Source organism: Apteryx rowi, unplaced genomic scaffold (assembly GCF_003343035.1).
Source record: "Apteryx rowi isolate R43461 unplaced genomic scaffold, aptRow1 scaffold_55, whole genome shotgun sequence".
Lineage (NCBI taxonomy): Eukaryota > Metazoa > Chordata > Aves > Apterygiformes > Apterygidae > Apteryx > Apteryx rowi.
The window spans coordinates 3024699-3045398 of NW_020450816.1; the positions used below are offsets into that span (position 1 = coordinate 3024699).

Below are 20700 nucleotides of genomic sequence, written 5' to 3' on the forward strand. Positions count from 1 at the left end.
TGGATAACTTTGGTTTTAAACATAAGACTATCTGCATTAACTTATATTGGATCGCTGTTTAATTGGTAAAATAAATATTCTCATGAAAATAGTACCACGTATGATAAAAACATGCTATATGAAATTTTATATAGAACCCCATAGTACATTTTTTCCCCTCAGTGAAAAGGGAACAATGTCTGCCAGAGGGCTGTGATGAAAACTGTTCAGAAAAGATGGAAAATTCATACCAGAATAGTTCTTTGCTGTGATTAAAAAATAATAGAAGATTAATAAAATCCTTGATATTTCAGTACTCAAGAATATTTTATTAACTGAAAATATTAACTTGTTTATAAAGTATGTTAAAGAGGAACTATTTGTCCTCAAATTACAGTGGGTGTGTGAGGAATTCTGTTGTCTAAAAGTCAAAACCCATTTCTTTTAACCAAAGTGATGCTTACTTTACGTAGATAGAATCTATTTAAACCAGTTTAATTTCCATTTATCATTAGGATGGTCACAGGGGGCTGAACTTCTGCTGTACTGAAAAGCTGGTAAAGGTGAATATCTCTACCAAGCTTGTCATTAGTTCATATCATCTTATTGGGCACGTTTTGCAAGTTTTGTACCTCTTAATCTCTTCTGGTAATTGGGGGGATAATCATGACACAAGCTGCTCGCTTTTGCGCTGCTGGAGAGCAGGAAAAGCCAGAGGCGGGCTGAAAACACGTCCAAGGGACCAAGTTAGTCATAAGGAAGGTTTCAATGTGATAACTGAGAGGAGGAAATCCTATCAGTACGAGCAAGAGCTACAATAAACAAGTTGCTACAAATACTTCTTTCCCCTTTAATAAATATTTGACTGAGGTCATCGGCCTTGCCTGAGCGCGACCCTTATTTGGCAATGCAGGCCATTCCTCTGCCCCAGAGCTGAAAAATGGTTTTACTCTTTTTGGAAGTCAGAGCTTTCATATCTCTTCGTCTACGGGCTTTTCTGTCCTATAAAGCAGCAAGCAAGCCGTATCTGCTGTTATTCRGGTATGTCATCAAATTCTGATTATGTAGCCTTTATTCTTTTTAATTAAAGCTACTTAGAGAATACTTATTCCTTGTCTATGTGGCCCACCCTGCCACTCAAAATAATCTCTGAAGAGCAATGTTGTTCAAAGYGTCCACAGCCGCGTGCTCATGAGGCACAGGCAAACTAGACTTTGGCAGTCTGCAGCTAGGCCACAAGCCAAGCTTGTCACTAATGATTCAGAAGAGTTTAGGTGACTTTCCTCTCCGGTTTATCCATCTCAAAGACTCTATTTTCTGTGTAGGGAATAACCGATTTGATTTTTCCTCAGTTCCCAAGTTCTTATTTTATGTTTAGGCATGCTCAGTTTTATCATGTACCTATCTTAAATATATAAGACAAAGAATGGGGACAAACCTGAAAAACACTGAAAATTGCTATCAACAATTAGAGTGTATTTCCAATCACTTTTGCTTTCTGAGCTTTCTGCCTAAACCACTGGCTCTGTTCCCCGTTTTTCTCATTACCTGCTATTGCAAAGGYTCTCTGGCCAGCAGAAAGTGCCAGGATCTTTCCAACGCACACTTGGCTTTAAAATATTTTCATGCATAGCAGCATCTTTGACATTTGCTGCATGAGCAATCCCTTGGACAACATATCTAAAGTGCTTGGTCTCACTGTGCTCTATTGCAAAAATACAAGTATCAAAATATTTGCAGCCTGAAACAGGCAGCAATGATCATCTCTGGATTTTGGAGGAAGATGTGTTTGATTTTAGAAACAAGTATGACGATTCCTTCTTGAATCATGTAAGTTGACATTGCAAGCGCACAAGATGTGTCCTGCTTCACTGCTGAATTTCCAAAGCAGCTGACAGCTCGCATGGAAACCATCAGAATTCCCCATAAACAGGAGCCACCGCTGCCTCGTCTGCCCTTCGCTGATGTTCCCGAAGCACCCACTTCTAAAAGCTATGGTTTTCCTTTCTGCAATGCAATGTTCAGCTCAGCTGACTATTTCATGGAAAATGTGGCAAAACTGTTGTAAGCCTAAATGTGAGAGAATGAGTGAAATGAATTATGTTCCGAAGGCTAAAGAAAACAAATGGCACATATTGCTTAGCTGTCTCAGAGCCAAGGTGTGTAGTGAGATTCTTACCTCAACTCTGGTCCTGTAAAATGGTCATGAAAAGGACTCAGAGATTACCAGAGAGTGCAGCTGAGTTTATAGTGTCACTGCCATTTATTGTAGCTCCCTTGGACCGGCCAAGGGAGTGGAGCAGGCAAGCTCCCAAAATGTGAAAGAATATCTGAAAATATACAACTCCAAACTTTCACTAAGTCAYGTGTTTCCCAACCACTGACATATTATCCACAGTGTCTGGCCTGCTCCAGGCCATGGCAGGATGCCCACAACTGTGCTGTTTTGCTATTTGAGTCACCAGTAATATAGATACAGAAAAAACAATATCTGTAAGGTCACATAGAGAGATAGAGGTATGGGCCTAGCTTCCTTTGTACTAAAGTCAAAACACACGAAGAAGGTTGGACTTCCACTGCCTGTGGCACATGTGTAGATCTGGATGCTTAGGAGGAACAAGCTTTCTCAGGTGTTTTTCCACTGTTATATTTATTATCATTCTCAGTCTGTTTCTTAACATGTTCCCAGTGCATCCAAAGACCTCAAGCAAAGCCCTTTTGTGGCTAATCTGGTAACTATAAATTCTCAGGCTGTAATGAAAGCTTGAGTGACCTCATGGATAAAGCGTTTGCTTCATATTTTGAAGGTCATAAATTCAAATCCTGTTAAGAGTCTCCCTTTATTAAAATGTCTCATAGCTTATTTTCATCAGTGTAATTACATAGTATGTCAGTTAATTATTACTGAATTCCTCCAGCAACAACAAAAAGGGAAAACTATCCACTAAAAACAACTTAGAAAATAATACTTACAAAATGATTAGCTATTTAAACAGCACAATTAAATGAAACACAATTAACTTTAAGTAGATTCCTCATTAGAGCAATTTGCTATACTCATAACTGTACAGGACTCTTATAAGGCTTTTGGGGAACTGGGGAGTTGCATTTCCATGAATCTAAGTGTGCCATGATTGGAGCTCATATGTATGTATCTGATGAAAGAATTTGGCCAGGGGATTTATAAATGCACATATGGGAGCTCTTGGTCAGAAAGAGAGATCCAGTTTTCCTTAATAATGTCTTGTTTAACTTTAACTTATTGAAAGATACACCACAGGCTTTTCCTGATGTTTTTAGGAAGAACTGGCCTATTCTGCATCATAAGACTCCTTAAACTTGTTTTGAACTAATATTTTTAGGAAACATGAAAGCATAATATAAATAGACATAGCCCTCTGTGGGATTTTGTGGTTGTAAATCAAAATTAAGGTGCTGCTTCATTAACTAACTGTAATATTTTGCATGGAAACACCTTGCCTTTCCTGACAGGAGATCACACATTTCTTCATCAAGGCCAATGATGCTCTTGCTTACATTGAATAGAACCTGGCCCAGTAAATAATAAATAAGCCCGTGAAAGCCTTTGCCCTTATCCCAGAGGAGCACCACTCTGTGGGCAGCGCGCCTGCTCCCTCGCAGGTACAGGCAACCGCGAAACGGGGACGGAGCAGGGCCTGGCAYTTGCCTCCAAAGGCAAACGGCGAAACAGCTGGCGCAAGTTTTAGCCTCTCGTTTTTTCCACAGCACTCTGGCAATCCGGCAAAGGGAGGACAAGCTAATCCAGTTTTATGGTGCCATGTGTAAACACCGAACCACACAACACTGTCAGTTTAATGACCATGCTGACAAAGGGCTGAAAAATCAGAAAGCAAGCAGGCAAAGATATGCCCTCATCTCTACACTGCTAAAGAGAGAGGAGTTTTTCCCCATTTCTTCTTCCTCCAATTGGTAGAGTGCCTTTTTAATAGTGTTCCACATAAAAATCATTAGCATATGCTGAATAAAAACCCAGGATAAAAGTGCATGGTTTTATACTTAAAGTACAGGGTTTGATCTGACAATTCTATCTTAAACATGTCAGAATTTAAAATAAAAAAATTGTAAGAGGTGACATAAATTGGAAGACAAATGCATTTATTCCAGAGGTGACTTTCAAACTAAAGCCAGGCCATTTGTCTTGAAGCTTATTTCACATTATGATGTGTGTCTCACAGTATGTTAAGCCCTAAGGGGATGCTAAGATGAAAAATGTGTTTTAATTATTTTCTATGGGTTAAATAAAGAGACTTGAAACTTTATCTCTGCTTTCTACAGTTATCCTTGCATGAAACAATAGGAATTATATAATACACAAGCAAGAGAAATAAAGTACCAACATTACAGTTAAGGTCAAATCCAGCACAGATTTCAGCACTGGGGCAGGAGGGCAATAGCTTTTTTATATAGAAATTATCCCATAAAAATCACTAGGAATGTTTGTATATGAGACATTTCACATGTGCATCTTTGCAGATGAGTTATCCTGTAAAGTACAGGTGAAATCAATTGCCAACAGCAGATATGAATATACCAAAGCAAGCAGAATGTGCCAGTGGTATCACGCTTTTTTGTCGATCATTCCAGTGGTGATGATTTATTTTCCCAATCTGCAATACTATTAAAACAGTATAAAAACGCGTACCTGTCACCCCCATCATATGCAACATTACGTCTGAGGCTGGCAAAGACATGCTATGAAGTAGCCTGGTGTGTGCTTTTCTTTGGATGAAAAATGGATCTCTGTTATTGTCTCATTTCACCCTCCAGCATGGCTCTAGCGAAGGTATGACTAGTCGTTTCCTCCTTGAGACTGCTAGCCAGTTTGGCGGTCTGGATTGACCTTATACGCAGAAAATAGGGTGAAATAACATTTTAAAAGTGTTCAGTGATGAAGAATTCATCATGCTGAGCTGTGCTATGGAGACTGAGGTCTTGATTTGAGGTGTAGAAATAATAGCAAAGGAATAGAGACGGGGCTGAGGATAGTGAGCAACACTTAAGAGATATCTCTTGGAAGAGAGACACATCTTTTCTGACACATCTTTTTATGCTGTCATACATTAATCTGCAATCAGTAAAGGTAACCTTAATGCTGTATTTTCATTGCAAATTTGAAAGCACCTGTTATATCCCACATGGGTAGAAAAGAGCCTGTGTATGTGATGAAGATTTATTCAGCCTGTGCAGTAACATGCTTTCTGATCTCTTAGACTTAATTAAAGTGTGGCTTTATCAATGAATAAGTTATTCACAAAATCCACACTCTCACAAATTTTAATTTACAGCATGCTACTTATCAAAGGCGTTTTCTTTGTTGCTTATATGGTTGAATGCCTAATGATTGGTCTTTAGTTTTCAGAAGATGTTTTAAAAGGAAGAAATTAGAGGTGATAGGCTAATAGCTAACAGTGCTCATGAGTAATTACAAACCAGAACGGTGCATTGGAACTCAAATTATGACAATAATTCATCTAGTTATTTTACTGGACATTCAACTATTTAACAAAACTATACAATGTTTTGTATATTCTGTTCCTCCATTTTATTAATCTTGCTTCTCTTTGTTTTTTTCTAAACCATAATTCAAAAAGGCTGAAAGTAAGCAAGTTTGGCAAAATTGATACTCAAGAATATTATACAGAAGCATTTTTTAACATGTAAGAGTTTCTTTAATTTTGGCTTGGATGATCTTGACTGATGTTATAGAACTGGAAAAAAAATCTAAAAAATCTAAAAGCTGTAAATTGTGAGAATACCATCCTCTCCCCATTCTTCTCCAAGTTCCAGAAAGCCCAAGTAAAATCTGGGGCAGCCATATTTTCTTATGAAGTAAAAGTCTGAATATTGGTCCTATCAAAGTCAATGACTATACTCCTCTTTCAAACTGTGGCCATGATTAGGGCTCCCTGAGAATAATTTATCCACAGTTTTGTATAATCTGTGTTTATATGTGAATTCAGTTTGAATCTGGTGAATGGTTTCAAACAAATTCAAAATTATAAAAAGTTAATTAGTCTGAGCAGTGAAGAAGAGCAATTATCACCCCAGGGCTCCTTGCAAAAGGACAGTGCATTTTTATCTTTGGAAAAGATAGGAAAAGGTTGCCCAGAGAGGTTGTGGAGTCTCTCCTTCTCTGGAGATATTCAAAACCCGCCTGGACGTGATCCTGTGCAATGTGCTCGAGGTGACCCTGCTTGAGCAGGGGGGTTGGACTAGATGATCTCCAGAGGTCACTTCCAACCTCAACCATTCTGTGATTCTGTGAAATACAGAAAAGTAGCAGCAAATTAGAGTTTTTAACATATTTACTACATAAGGAAAGAAAGCATACCAAAAAAGATAATATTAATGCTGCAATTCAAAGAATTATTGCATATAGGCTTTCAAACTGTAGCTCTTCTTTATTGTATGTTTTATTTAGCCTGTATCCACTAATAGTACTTAAAGTCTTCTTTTTGCCACTCACACTAAAATGTGGAGACAACAGTTGTCATGTTGATGTGGGACACACTAGAGGGAAGCAAAGAAAGGAAGGTGGGAGGGGAACAGCAGCACTGTGCTTTACTGTAGTTGCACAAATAAAGTTAGAGAGACACCTGTGTATGTAGGTGTGAGCCCGGATACGCACATTGCTTTAAAAACATTGAAGTGAATGAATACAAAGTGTTAATAATGCCAATTACTGTGCACTGAGCAGAACTTTGCTTGGGCTAATTATTTATCCAGTGATGAGGACCCGTCCCATTTCCCTTTGGGACCATCACACACCAAGGCTCACTTCTGTAATCTCTCCCAGGAGTCAGCCCCAAGTCAGGTCCTTTTTCTTCTTTTCAGTGGAATCGCTAATCCTTTTCCCTTAATGTTCATAGTTTTCAAGTATTTGAAAAGCCTTACAAATGCCTGCCATTAGTAAAAGAATAGATCTGTAGACAATTAGTAATTTGTGTATTTGAACAGTTGATTTTGTTCTGCTTTGCTTACATGTGCCTGCACTGCTTTGCTATGGTGCCACCCATAGAAATCTCTCTCATCTGCCACCCCTGAAGAACAAGTAGTGTGGCAAAGTAAATATGTAACATGAGAGGAAAAGATGAAACTGAGAGAGGCCACAGACATATCCGATAAAAACAGTGATCTTGAACCAAATTTTGGTTCAATGAGAGTACTGCTTGCCTAGTAAATGCCTCTGACATGGTGCATTGGATTTGCAGTCTAAAAGTGGCCACCTTTCAGATAAACTAAACTCAAAATGTGCTACAGCAGTAATCAGGCAGTGTAAAAGTAAACTGTTAAAGACAAACTAAGAGTACATCTAAAACAACAAATGAAAAAATTAGGACTGAAGCTTACAGGACAGGATGAGAGGCCCCCAGATGTGGGAGCAGCAGGTTGCCATTTTCACTGGGAGAGGCTACATGCTGGACTTGGAAAGCTACAGGTGAAGGTTTTGGATACTGCTGGAGACTTTTGGAGGGGGTCGTACTGTGCCTGCTAAAATTCCCCATATAGGCATCTGTTCCTGAAAGCCTCATGCTATGAAAATTCCCAGAAGTTTCTATAGATGTTTCAACAGTATGCAAACAACAGGATCAGCTACTCAAGAAGTGAGAAACCTTAGTTCTCACTTAGTTCTCCGGAAAATGCTTTGGGATGCCAAACTAGATGATATTGAACCTGGGCTTTCTACTAGCCTCAGAGGCACAGTGAATGAACAGTATTTACTTCTGTTAACTGATGAAAAAAATCCTAGGAAACAGGCAAAACACCCATATAAATGGATCTTAGGAATCAAGATAAAGCCCTGCCCCTGCTGAAATCAGTGGGCTTGATGCCATTAACTGTACTTTGGACAGGACTCCACTACTAGAACAAGGGAGTCCAGTCTACTTATTGACATAAAAAATATTAGCCACTTAATTATATTAATGAATTATGTTCAATTATATTGATGTTTAAGGCTCTCTTCATGGAAATTAGGCATTTAAAGTAGTTGTATCTAATGTCATTCATAACCAGAGGCTCCTAAAGCTCCCTAGAAACTCGCTGTCCAGACACTTTTAAATCAACAAGAGTCTGAAATTGCACCAGAGCTCTCAATGGTCTCCAAACAGGTGAGAGGGAAGTATGTAGCGCAACAAACAGGACTGCCTTTTTGCAGTTATTGTATTAAAATATTCAGTAATGGACAAATAACAGAAATTAGGGTAAATGAGAGTATGCATTTGTAGAGGTATGTACTATGTGCCTCAGGGGTGCTATGAAGTGCAGAAATGAAGTCAAAGTGACTTGGCACCTGAGAAAAGCATACTTATCTCTGTGACTGCACACACTGCTCATTATGCTACTTGCACAATAGCATTTTTGTTTGAACTTATATTAGGAACACCATAATACGTTAGAAGTATTTAAATGCTTTTAATATATACAGTCCTTTCACGTTATAAGTATTTCATTGTTTTTGTATCTTACAATGAGTACAATTACTTTGTTAGGATTATTATTTCTCTATGGTGATCTATAACTCAGTTTTGAGTTTCAGTGTAGATTTCATGTAGTGACTGCATTCAGTAGTATAATCAGCTTCTTTATTACTCTTTCATTAACTTTTAACCTTCCGTTTCCTATTTCCTATATATCTGTCAAAGAATAAATACCAACTTCATGGCCACTTCTATGTAATAATCCTGGCACCCTTTGGTATGCACTGCTAAAATAAAAGGAAACATGCTTTTAACTCCTTAAGAACTGAACCACTGCCACCCTAAGAAAGAGTAAACAACGTTAAAAATGAAAAGTAAATTTGTGGAGACACAGAGAGACTATAGAGCAATGAACCTGCTTAAGAAATGAGAGAACCTAGAAAGACCTGCATGTTAAGTGGCAGCACGAAAACAACAGCTTGAACAACAGTATAGCAAAGGAAAGACAAAACAAACCAGCTGAAACTAGTGTTTTCTACATGCCAATTATGGGAGAACTGCTTTACTCAGGAAAACTTTAAAATCTGATGCACTTTGTTAAAAACAATCATTTAAAGTAAATTTGAACTAGCGTTTTAAAGCTGAGAAATGTAGAGATTCAAATTAAAACTTTGCAAAGTGTGTTAGGCTAGGTCAATGAGACATTGGCATCTAGAAGATACATGCTGCTTGCAGATATCTATTGCAAAAGAATAACTGTGATGATAGCTTGCAATAGGATATTCCCATAGGGGATTGGAAAGGAGGCTTCCAGCCCCAACTCTGCAGGTTTTTCAGGCATTTCACTCAGTGACCATTTCATGCGGCCTGGGTGACCAATGTTACAGAGCACAGGTTCCCTTCTGAGGGCTGGGACCTAGACACTAACATACAAAATCACCTTTCCGTTTGCTTGCTTTCCAGATAAATGAGTCTTGGGGAGAGAGCAAGGAAAGGAGCTGTTACTGCTGTTGCTGGATTTTTTTAAGCTTTGTAGAGCAGCTTTGCCAGAAGAGGTAGAGCTCTCCTAAGTTTCAGAAGCTAATATATTCTCTTCAAGCTCTACTTCAAAGTTACCCCAAGCTTTATTAGTAGGTAGAAACAAGTAAGAGAGATATGCTTCATTGGGGAGAGTGCGACCTACTGCTGAGAAGCTGCATAACCCCACTACCCCATAAGGAACTTCCTTGCTAGTCACTAACAGGAAAAAAGGCAAGAAAGTACCTCTGCCCTGAACTCTCCTGTTAAGGATTTTAACTTCCCCTCCCTCCACCCACCATCCCAGGTGATGAGAGTAAATTCTGGAGTCACAGAGCTGTTGTTGTGATATATAGTGCACCTGGGGAGGATGGGAGAAAGCATAGTGTGCTGAGGGTGAACTGTTAGAGGTTGGAGATGTTTTATTGCATAGTGATAGTTCTAGAGAYAGGATATATGGGAATAGATGAGCTTCTGCAGCTTTAATAGCATGGCAGAGAGAGAGAGCAAGTATGAAAAGATATTTATTTCAAGCTACTTCTTCTAGTAGGAATGAGCTTCAGGACTAGATGAGGGATTTTGTATTTCTTGATGTGCAGTGGTAGCAAGTATTTAGTGAGACTCAAGGCTGTCTTACATGTTGAGGAGTACCTCATGCAAATGCTTTCTTTTGAGGAAAATGAAGAAGAAGCAGAGAATAGTAGCACAATAAGGGCAAGGCTAGTAATCTTTACAACTCTCTAAACTCAACTGACAGGTTTGTGTTTAGAGGTGAAAGTAGCCTCAGGTGGTGACTGAAGACTGTTCTGCAGATCCAGTCAATAGTAGTGTTGCCTGCCATAACTATTCTTAAGCTATGTGATAACTTTTAAGGTTTCAGTCAAAATGTAAAAAAATTAAATGTGGGACTTCACTGATGTAATGAAGGGCTGTACTACTTCTTCATTTTCCCTATCCTGATTGCAGTCTATCTCTTGACGGTAGAGTCAAGAGTATTAAGAGTCAAGAGTGTTCAGCAATGAAACCCCTTCTGTTATAAACCAGGATATAAACTTGAAGAAATATAGGAGAACAAAGCCGCTTCTGTAAATGTAAATATCTGAGTTTTATGCACAGTGCATAAATGGTGTTTTTCTAATGATCCAAAACATGTATGGAATAAAAGAAGAAAATTATGCGAAAGGGCCATTCTATTAAAGCCACACTTCTCCAATAAAATATTTGCATAAGCATGCCAGGAATTCAGTGAAGTTCAAATGCAGTATGATTATGAACAGAGTAATTAAATTACAATTTAAAATATGTGAACCATCTGTACTGTAATATGAATGATAGTTCTACACTGGGAATATTGATGATGAGTTTTGTATTATGTAGTAAAATAAAATCTACGAAAGCTCTGCCTATTTTCCAGTCCCTTCAACATTTCCTATTAGTAGGGCATTCCCCTTGGCCTTGTCTAACTCTTATTACTGAATGTTACACTTGTATGGCTCCATAATTGCTTCAAAGACCTCACAATAGCTGAATCTAACACATTTTATCTTGTGTATGTCTTCTCTAAGTTCATAGTCAAAACAAAAGGAGTATAAAAGATACTGGGGGAGCTATGTGAACTTGCAGGAGGAATCTTTAAACTAGGAAATTAAAACATATTGGAGAGTATTCAAAATAAAAATAAATGTTCCTGCTGGACTGTCATTTTTATGTTTGTAGCAAACATATGAAAGGGTAGCAGCTGAACCTAAATTAGAAGTCTCTTGGAAATATGAGTTTGTCTCTGACACTTTGATGATGAGTTTTGATGKTTTTTTTTGAACTTGAGAGAAAGCCATAGGAAACACATACTGGGGAAAGATACCTGACTAATTATCCCAACAGGTATTTTCATCTCATCTATTGAAAAACATTGGTTTGGGTTAACAGAGGAAATGTGTGAAACCTCAGTGGTAATTTTCTCCCCTGCTAAAAATAATGTATAGCAAGACTCTTGTTGCTGCTGCCTTCAGACCAAAAATTCTATGAAAACTGATGGGATTGGGCCGGGCCGTTAGGAGGTTATGGTGTGGGGTGCTCCAAACATCCGTCGGCCCAGAGGTGCTGTTCCCAGTCGTGTTCCCATCCGGATCTTTTCTACCGAGCGAAACACAGAACTGGGCTCACATTGCTCTTGCCACCGCCCCACCCTCCTCCTTTCCCATGCCCACGAGGCACAAGGTAAATGGAGCCGAAAGGTCTCCTATGGCTCCTCCTCGTTTCCTGTCTCATCCTCACCTTCCCCGTGTGTCCAAATGCATATGCAGCATGGAGCAAAGCAGCACAATAACAAGCCCCACTTAATGGTGAAGGGCAGATGCTTCAACGTGTGGTACAGGGTCAGGGAGAAACCCCAGCACTCAGACTCTTGCAGCAGGGAGGGACAGACAGACAGCTGTTAAGCATTAGCTGTGCTAAACCCACTTGGGTTACCAGCAGAAACCCTGTCAGCTGGGAACATTTCTTCCTCTCGCTTCCTCGCAGGGTTTCCCACCTCCTGGCTGGCTCTTTCGGGTGGCAGCAGGTTTGGGCTTCCCTCCCCATGGCCTGGCCAGGTGCCTGCCAGCCCCCTCCCACCACCGCCCTGGAACGGGGACGGACCCCCTGCCCTGGTCTGTCGGAGAGCACTGCCCCAAATGGGCTGAAACACTCAACTATCAGGGAAAGAACCTTTCTGTTATTTCCTCCTTTGGCAGATAATAGCATGCTGCCCTTTGCACTTTTACTTGGGTAAAAGTGGGTGTAGAGGAGCGAAATCCAGCGTAATGGGGGTCCGCTGGCATGTTGTCCAGCAACGTTGCACGGGAACCTCCTACTCCCACCTGAGCCTCCTGCAATCTGCACAGCTGACGGCTCTCAGCTGCCACAGCAGCGGGGTTTCAGCCTGATGCGAGGGGAGCCGAAGGGCTGTCAGGGCTCYGGCAGAGAGAGGGAGGAAATTAAATGGGAGCAGTCTCTGAGGGGAATAATCAAAAACTGGTAATACAGGGAAAAAATATTGTTTAAGTGTTCTAAGAAAGAAGTGAAAGGGGTAGAAATAACTGATTAAGCAGAACGAGCAATGCCTTTTGAAATCCTGTTAAATCATACAGATGGGCAGACTAAATTGGTACTACACAGGATATTTCAATGCAATTTCTCGTTCTCTCCTGTATTTTCCCTTAAAAATGACCGTAGGAAGACTTTGTTTCTTTACTGACCAAGGTAAAGGGAGGAAAACTCTTGATTGTTTTATATCGTATGTGTTTTGGCGGTGTGAGTTCCCTGGAGAAATGATATTTCTTCCTGGGCAGTGACACAAACAAACAGGAACTACTTGTCTGTTTTATCTCCTAAAGTCCTGAAAATCTGAATACACTTAGGATTGGACTTGTCATCCCACACTGTTGTAGGCTTAAAACAGGGAAAGAATTAAAAGTTGGGGAGAGGGGACAGAGACAGATGGTTTTCATCAGTTTTCATTAGAAAAAAAAGGTTTCTGCAAGGAAAGAAGAAAGGAGGAATGAAGAGTTGCATTTTGTTGGACATCTGATGCCAGCTTAGTTTAAAAATGAAAGGTAATGAAGACTCTAGAGAACATGTTACAGCAAAGTGCAATAAGAAAAGAAACTCAACTTGGCTTGCATAGGAGTGAGAATTTTTTTTGCCTCATACCATTCAGAAAAAAAATTACTGTCTATGAACTTGCATAAATTTTTCAGGGCTAAGGAACCTTGTGAGATCTTAATTGTGCTGTTTGAGGATACAATCTTTTCCAATCACTCCCATCCAAAAGAGATCTCTTGAGAGGACCCCCTTTTCTGACTGTTCCCCAAAAGGTGAAAGGAAACAGGGTTTTTACAGGATCCATGTAAAGCTGTAACTCAAAGCATGGCTTTTAAAAACAATTGGAAGTTGGCACTGAATTGAGATACTGGATCAGATATCCTTATGTCTTATGCAGTAATGTTACAGGAAAGTCTTGAATCAAGAAATTTAACACCAAAGCTGTGAGAACAATCCTAGATGACTGATTCTCTCTCAGCTGTGGAGACTGCGTCTGGATCAAAACTTGATCTCCATTCAAAACCTACGCGAAAGAAAAATGATATACTAGGCAACTTTCTCCCAGCAAGTTTTGAGTACGCTGAGCAAAATTAGTCACAAGCAGAATTCTACTGAAGCGAGAAAATCACCGTGAGATACTGCAGGTCCATGAATAGCGCTGCACTGCTGCTGCAGCTCCTCCAGCACATCCCTGACAAGGAGCAGCTCCAGCCCTGCTCCCTGCAAGGGAGCCCCTGGGATCCCCTGCCTGGGGGCTGCCTTCCTCTGGGCCACAGGGCCATTTGGGCTGGATCTGTGAACCACCCACACACCTTGTAAAGAAAGTTAAAAATACTCTTCTACTGAAAAGCCCCAGCAGATAGCTTCTTCTTTACAATTGAAACACCAGCATGTGTAGGCAGATGTAAGATGTGAAAAGGAGTATAACAGTTATTGCTTCCTACTTCYTATAGAGTAGTATGTTGGCATGAAAGCGTGTAGTTTTGGTAGTTTATTTTTAGTAGTTATAGTGCTCCTGATGTTTCATCCTTTTGTATGCATTTAGAAATATTTGCAAAAGGGACCATTCCCTTACACCTAAAATATCCAATTTTGCTTCAATAGATATTATTTCCTAAGACTAGGGATTGTAGAGTAAGTCCCATTAATGTTATTTCTCCTACTAGAGCACCCCTAAATTTGCATTTTATCCATTCGTAAATGTGAGTTGCATGCTATATATTTAATATTCTTAACCCGTGAACATCAACTAAATAATAATAATAACAAAAAATACATCAAACTRTCTGTTTGAAGTCCTTTTTACTATTATACCCGAAGAATAAGGAAATCTAATGCCATTCTTCAACATGAAATATGGAGATGTTAGTCCAGGTTTTAATAAAATTTATTGTGTTTGTCTTGAACAATTATACTTTCCATAGCTCACTGAGATTATCATGCATGATTTGCATGGCTAATAAATAATGCATATTCCAACTAATCTCAGTTGATGAAGCCCCCAGAACAAAGACGATAAACTCCCAAAGGAGGACTGCTGGCAGACAGAAATTAAGCATGAAAGATATATAAAGATATGTCTTGTAAGGAAATGAGGATTATACCCTCACTGGGGTATCTGAATGAGGTCCACAAATGCAGAACTTCTTGATACTGCTCAGGTCTCAATTTTCAACTTTTCTCTGAGCAAAAGTAGCAGTGTAATATAGCTCTACTTGACAGAAACCATCTTCCAGGRTTGGTTCAGTCTGTTTTACCCAGGTTTAACAATCAGTATAATATTAAATCATGCAATGATATTGTTATCAGATCAGTTAAGAGAAATGGAGAGGAGGAGAAGAGAGTTCTGAGGCCAGCTTACATGCGCTATTCAAACCATAAGCTTTCTTTTCTCATATCTGGGAAATGCACCTCAAAAAACCACAAGGAACAGACATGTGTAAATACATGGCCTCCTGGGCAGGTCTAAAAGCATTTTCCGTACTCTGGTTAGGCTTTCATATGTGAGTTCGTATCATTTCTTCCTGCAGAGCCCAATCAGAGTGGGAATGTCCAGTTGTAACATTGGTATTTTATACCATTTTTTGACCAAGGCTGTTACTGCACCTGCACAGGGAGACTGAGACATCAAAGGCAACACATGAAAGGGAGAAAAAACAGTAAATTTAGGGATTTGATTATTTGTGTAAATCATCAGAGATACGGCATCTTTCTTTGATGTAGCCAGCGCAGCAAAAGGTTGGGGGGGTCACGTTAAAATGTAAGCTGCTTCCCAGGCGCCTGCATTGGTCCTCCTCTAGAGCATGACTGGGGTGCAATACAGTCACCCCGTTCACTTTTCTCCCTCTTCGTAGTTTGCCTGCAGAGCACTGGCTCACTCGTTACTTGTGGGCTGCCGGAGCAAGCAGCACCGAAGGATGTTAACGCACAGTGCCGTTTCCCTTTGGTTCCCAAGCGCCCCAAACTGGTCCTCCAGCTAGGGATTGTGAAAGTGTGTTTCAGTAACTCTGAAACCTGCCTGCCGAAGTCTCTCGGAAACCAGGCCAGGAGCGCCCCACAGAAAGCCACGGCCCTTGGAAAAGCGGGCTCCCGCTGGGGCACCGAGCTGGAGGCGAGCTGGGCTCCTGYGGCCCGGAGAGGCAGCAGCATAAYGCTGCGCATCCCTGAAGTCCCTCCGAATCGTCACCTCACTCACGGCAGGTTGAAAACATCTGTTTAGCTTCAACAAACTGTAAAATTGAAAACCCTCGTACTATTCAGAAGTTTATATAAGAAGTGTTTGCTGCTTTAATTGCATTGACCAAGACAACCGTAGCTCGTTTGCTTCAAGCTAGTCGGCTGGGGCAATGTTAAGAGCCCCTGAGAGAGGGCACAGGGCTCTGTACAGATGATGACCTCCATCAGAGGAGCTAGAGAAATACTCACATAGCTGGTCCATGCCAAAACAGCACTGCCAGAAGTGCCTGACTTCGCAAGTTTGATACAACTACGTTTACGTGAGCTGCAGTATTTCCTTCTCTTTGGCAGTGCACATGGCATATGATCCACCAGATGGGAGCAGATTTGCTAAGGCAACCTTAGCGAGCAATGATCTGAGCTTACAACTCGGGTATGCCTTGGACTGACTCCTGCAAACTCCTGCTCATGAAAGAAATCTCAGCGAAATGAGGAGGATTAATTCACTGAAACACAGGCTTTTCTCATGAGTATTTTTAGGTCTGATCCCATTCTTATATCTGAGTCATTTCTTATGCCACACGACATCAGTCTTCCTGTGCTTTTAACTAAAAGGTGTATTTCAAATACAGAATTTCAAGGCCATTCTTCTCTGCCATTTCTCCTCCAGTATAATGAGGAGAGGATTTTAGGGCTGTGGACTTAAAAGAATAAAGACATTCTTAAAATGGAACTTTCTGGCCTCTGCTGTTGTCATTATTGGAGGTAGCACTTCTTTAAAGTTGGAGATAATCACTTTGAGGAAGCAGTATTTCCAAGCTCAAGTCAAATTGTTTCCGTGAATTGGGCAGGCAATTTGGAGAAATACATAGGCGTACTGGCAAATTATCCACAGAATATCACAAAGTGATCTATCCCATAGGGCTGTTGAGTGGATTAATTAGTAATGCTTGATGAAATAGTCACAATTAATGTATTTTATTAGCTTGGATTTCCCCTCCCCCCCTTTTTTTTCTCCCATGAAATTGCCTGTAAGAAGCCTATGGATTTTTAAAAATGTGTGTAATTGGGATAACGCTCCATCTGGATTTCAAATGCTTATCCAGCAAAGCAACCTTCCTGTCTGTTCCCTTGCATGAGGATCATGCAGGCTGCAGTCTCAAAGCGATGATGAAAACACATCACTTTGCTTCTTCCCCTTCTGGCGATGAAGGTGGTGGTCTTCTGCGTGAGATTGCTAAGAAGGGGAGCAGCTCTGCTCTATCCTGTTTTATAGCAGCTCCGGGTATGGCCAGCTCGAGGACACGCTGTGAGTGTGTGCCTCACTATGAGAGAGTTTGTTGTGCAATGCTCCACCCCAAAATTTTTGCCGTCAGGGACTAGAAAAGTACTTGGATAGCTTGTGCATCAGAGACAGGTTTTTGCCTTCAGCGCATCAGTGATCACCTTTTGCAGGCAACAGCATAACCATTTAACTCAATTAAGATGACTTGAAGGAAAAAAAATAGTGCTGATTACTTCAGAAAATAATCTTCATGGGATAGAATTTGAGTCTATATTACTGAGGGAAATAAATGATCTTTCAGATGAGATTATTAGCAATTTAGAGATACTGTAGTGTTAAAAAACAGAACTGCAGACAGCTTCAAGAGAGGAAACTGCCATTTCCTATCCCATAATAGTGCATGACTACTCTAAAAATATTTCAAATGCATCCTGACACATAGAAAATTATCCTGTGTCTTGAATATAGATAATCTGTATAGAATAAAACAAGAAATGTGTTCTTTGTAAAGCATGTTTCGTATGCAGTTGTTTCAGTGAAGAAACTGGATTTTCTGCTCTTCTGTTTCAATTTTAGTTGTGGTGATCAATAAAGACTACAATGCATATGGAAGCCTGTAATGCTCTAGTGAGACACAGAAAAGTAAGTTACATTTTCTTCATAGGTCTGTGGTATTCTAAAGCACAGTACCAAGAAAGCAAACAATTACATCTACATCTCAGATTTTATATTTCATAGCCGCAAATTGGGGCTCTGCGGTGTTCATTGCGCTTTAGGTTTCATGCGGTGGAGGAACGAATTTAATGATATGCATGAAAGCAGACAAGTCACTATCATTTCAGAAAAAATATCCTCTGATGATTTAAGAAGGAGCCAGACTCTTTAACACCTATGGGCAGGTGCTGTGTTGGGRGGATTAAAATTCTCAAATGAGTCAACTGCTCAGGATTAGCTTTTAAATTCCATGAAAATTACATCTAGGAGAAATGTGATATGGCATGTTTATTTATTTCTGGCAAAGACATTTATTCTCATGCAAACATCTCATTAAAGGTAAAATCCGGATATAATTCCTGAAAGATTGGTAAGGAATCAGTGCAAGTAAACTACCTCACAGGCACACTCTGCCCCAGCCCTGGGAAATGGCGAAGCAGCGCTGAGCGTGCGTGTTCAAAACCTTCTCACTTTCATCAAAAATCATCTGACTAAATTCATCATAGTGCATTGTGCAAATCTGAAAATATCAAATAAAGTGTTTAAAATTATGTTAACAGTACTCCAGGTAGTAGCTTTTCAACTAGCCGGTGACTGATGCATATGAATGACTAAAACCATTAGCCTTTCSTACTGATATTTCCACTAATGATTTCCAATAGTTTTCGCTAACGAGGAAAGCCACAAAAGGGAAGCGAAAACAAAAGCATTCAGTTTGTCTGTGCTATCTAAAGCTCTTCAGCTGGAAAAAACATCAGAGTTTTAATAATTGGATCTTTTTTCTTTCCTTTTTCTTTTTTCTCCAAAAGGATACAAGAAAAATGACAAAAGAACCTAAATAATAATTGGCTTTATGTCCATGTTTCGCATGTAGCACTGAAGAGACAAAATCCTTCTTGAAAGCCCTCAGGCAAGCTGCGGGGATGCGATGCAGCAGAGCCACTTTGCGTCTGCTCCTGCCGCCTCTGGGCCGGGACAGCAGCTGGTACCTTGTGCGTCTCCCCCAAAGCCTTTCCCAGCTAAGTGTTTTGCATGAACACAAAGGGCCTTTCCCTCAAATCCCCCCAAAGGCCGCCTTTTAAGAGCTGGCAAGAAGCCCACCTCGGCACCACGGGCGGCGCTTTGTGGACTCCCGTTCTGCTCCGCCGATTTCCTCGCCCAGCCCCGCAGCCTTGTGCCGCTTCGCCGCGTGGGGCACCTCGCTAACCCAGCTCCCTTGCCACAGCTTTGGGATTTTTTTCTTTTTTCTCAGTCAGTGTAACTCTGCTAGTTTTGGCAAAACAGTCTGGTCATAGTTAGGTCTGCGTTCAACAACTAACATTTTTTTTCCCAATCTGACAATCCTTCCCCGCGTGCCTGCACAGCTCTGGATGAAACCGTACAGTCTGCTCTGCTGTGGGAGTTTCTAGGTGCAAAAACATTTTCAGAAATATCTATGTATGTATTTCTGTCCAAAAATCTATTTTTCCAAGACTGGCTTATATTTGTGCTTAATGGTATTGCAAACCGAGCCTTGTATTTATGCCTTGCATATATTTATGTACAAAAAAGCTGCATTCAATTCTTTCTTCTCATGCAGATATAACAGAAAACTCAGTGCCTGCTTTCCGAGATAGTAGGTGTCGAGTTATTTTTAAGTGACTGCAACGTTGCCTTGAACCCGCAGCTTTCCCCTGGAGAGGCCTCTGGCTTTTCGGAGGCACCCTGAGGTCTGTGCGGGGGCCTGCAGCGCAACCCGAGATCTCGGCATCGGCAGGGTACGGGGCTGCTCTTTCCCAAGGACACTTTTTGTCCCGCTTTTCTTCCCAGCTTGCTGCTGCCCCGGAGCTTTGCCAGCGGGTTTAGGGGGGGACGGGTTTGTGACGGTCTCCTGCAGACCCTGTGCTCATCGAGGTTGCGCTTGTCACAAATGCCAAACTGAAATACGGCACGTTGCATTTTTTCAGGGCTCTCCGTTCCAGAAAAAGCCCAGCCAAACCGAAAGCGATTCCCGCTCGCTGATTGCCCCTGGCGCTGCCTGCGGATGAGGACGTGATTYGGGGAGGGCAGCGGAGCTCTGCTTTCTTCAGACTCTGCCCTGCACAAGCAACAACCCATCTCCGCTCGATGCTGCGCTGGCTTCGCTGCTCCCACGTGCTCCTTCTCCTCTGGGCCTCTTTGGGAATGCATTTAATTTTGCCTCGCAAACCAAAATTAGGCCTCTGGGCTGCTGCTCGGTGCGCCCTGTAATAAAGGATTCTGTGATATTTTGCCTAGGAGCAGGAGGTGGTTAGCCAAAATGTGCTTTACATACCCTCGCTTGAGAAGTCACTTCTGCCTGCGTGTGTGTAAAACAGTCTTCATCGTCTGAAATGAGGAATTTATATTTTTCTGCTGTTCCTGAAGGTGCTGTGCGGCATGCCTGACTTGGAGCTGCTGCCTTATTCTATCAGGACAAGCGTGGTTGAAAATCACTGCTGTGCAGCTACTCCACAGCTTGCACAGCTCTTGTTTCAGGAAGGAAAGTGCTAGATAATTACCAAATTATTATTTGTATGCCCATGTAACAGGTTTAATTATCTGAGTTTATCATCTGGCCCAGTAGAGGGAGGTAGTTTAAAGTTTGTAACTTAACCGGACATTTGTTAAGACGACCTTCCTTTTTGACATCAAAAACAAATAAAACCTTTCCCAAACTGTGAGCATGCAGCATAAAAAGATGTGAAAATATCAAGTATAATTTGTTAAAGCCTGTGCAGAGCTGCAGATTTGTGCCCAGTGCACGGGCTGGCATGCACAGCCTGGGGTTCGATTCTCAGCATTGCTGGACAGATGCTGCTCTGAAAGGAAACCGAAGAAAGGAAATGGTATCGATTCACATGTGAAGTTAATGTTATGGCAAGTATGAGAACACTAAAGACCAAGCCCTGAGAGTACATTAAGCCCCTTTATGCTCCACCAAAGCAGTGCCGGAGCGCTTTGGGTCAGAGCTCAGGGATGACGACC

At 41.0% G+C, this 20700-nt stretch overlaps 1 long non-coding RNA gene across 1 annotated transcript; it reads left to right on the forward strand.

The window, feature by feature from the left end:
- The first annotated feature begins 869 nt into the window (after positions 1-869).
- On the forward strand, positions 870-20396 carry LOC112973484. Its single transcript, XR_003255994.1, has 4 exons — positions 870-1020; positions 17578-17643; positions 18525-18707; positions 19662-20396. It is a non-coding gene; the product is annotated as an uncharacterized LOC112973484 (long non-coding RNA).
- The last annotated feature ends 304 nt before the right edge of the window (positions 20397-20700 follow it).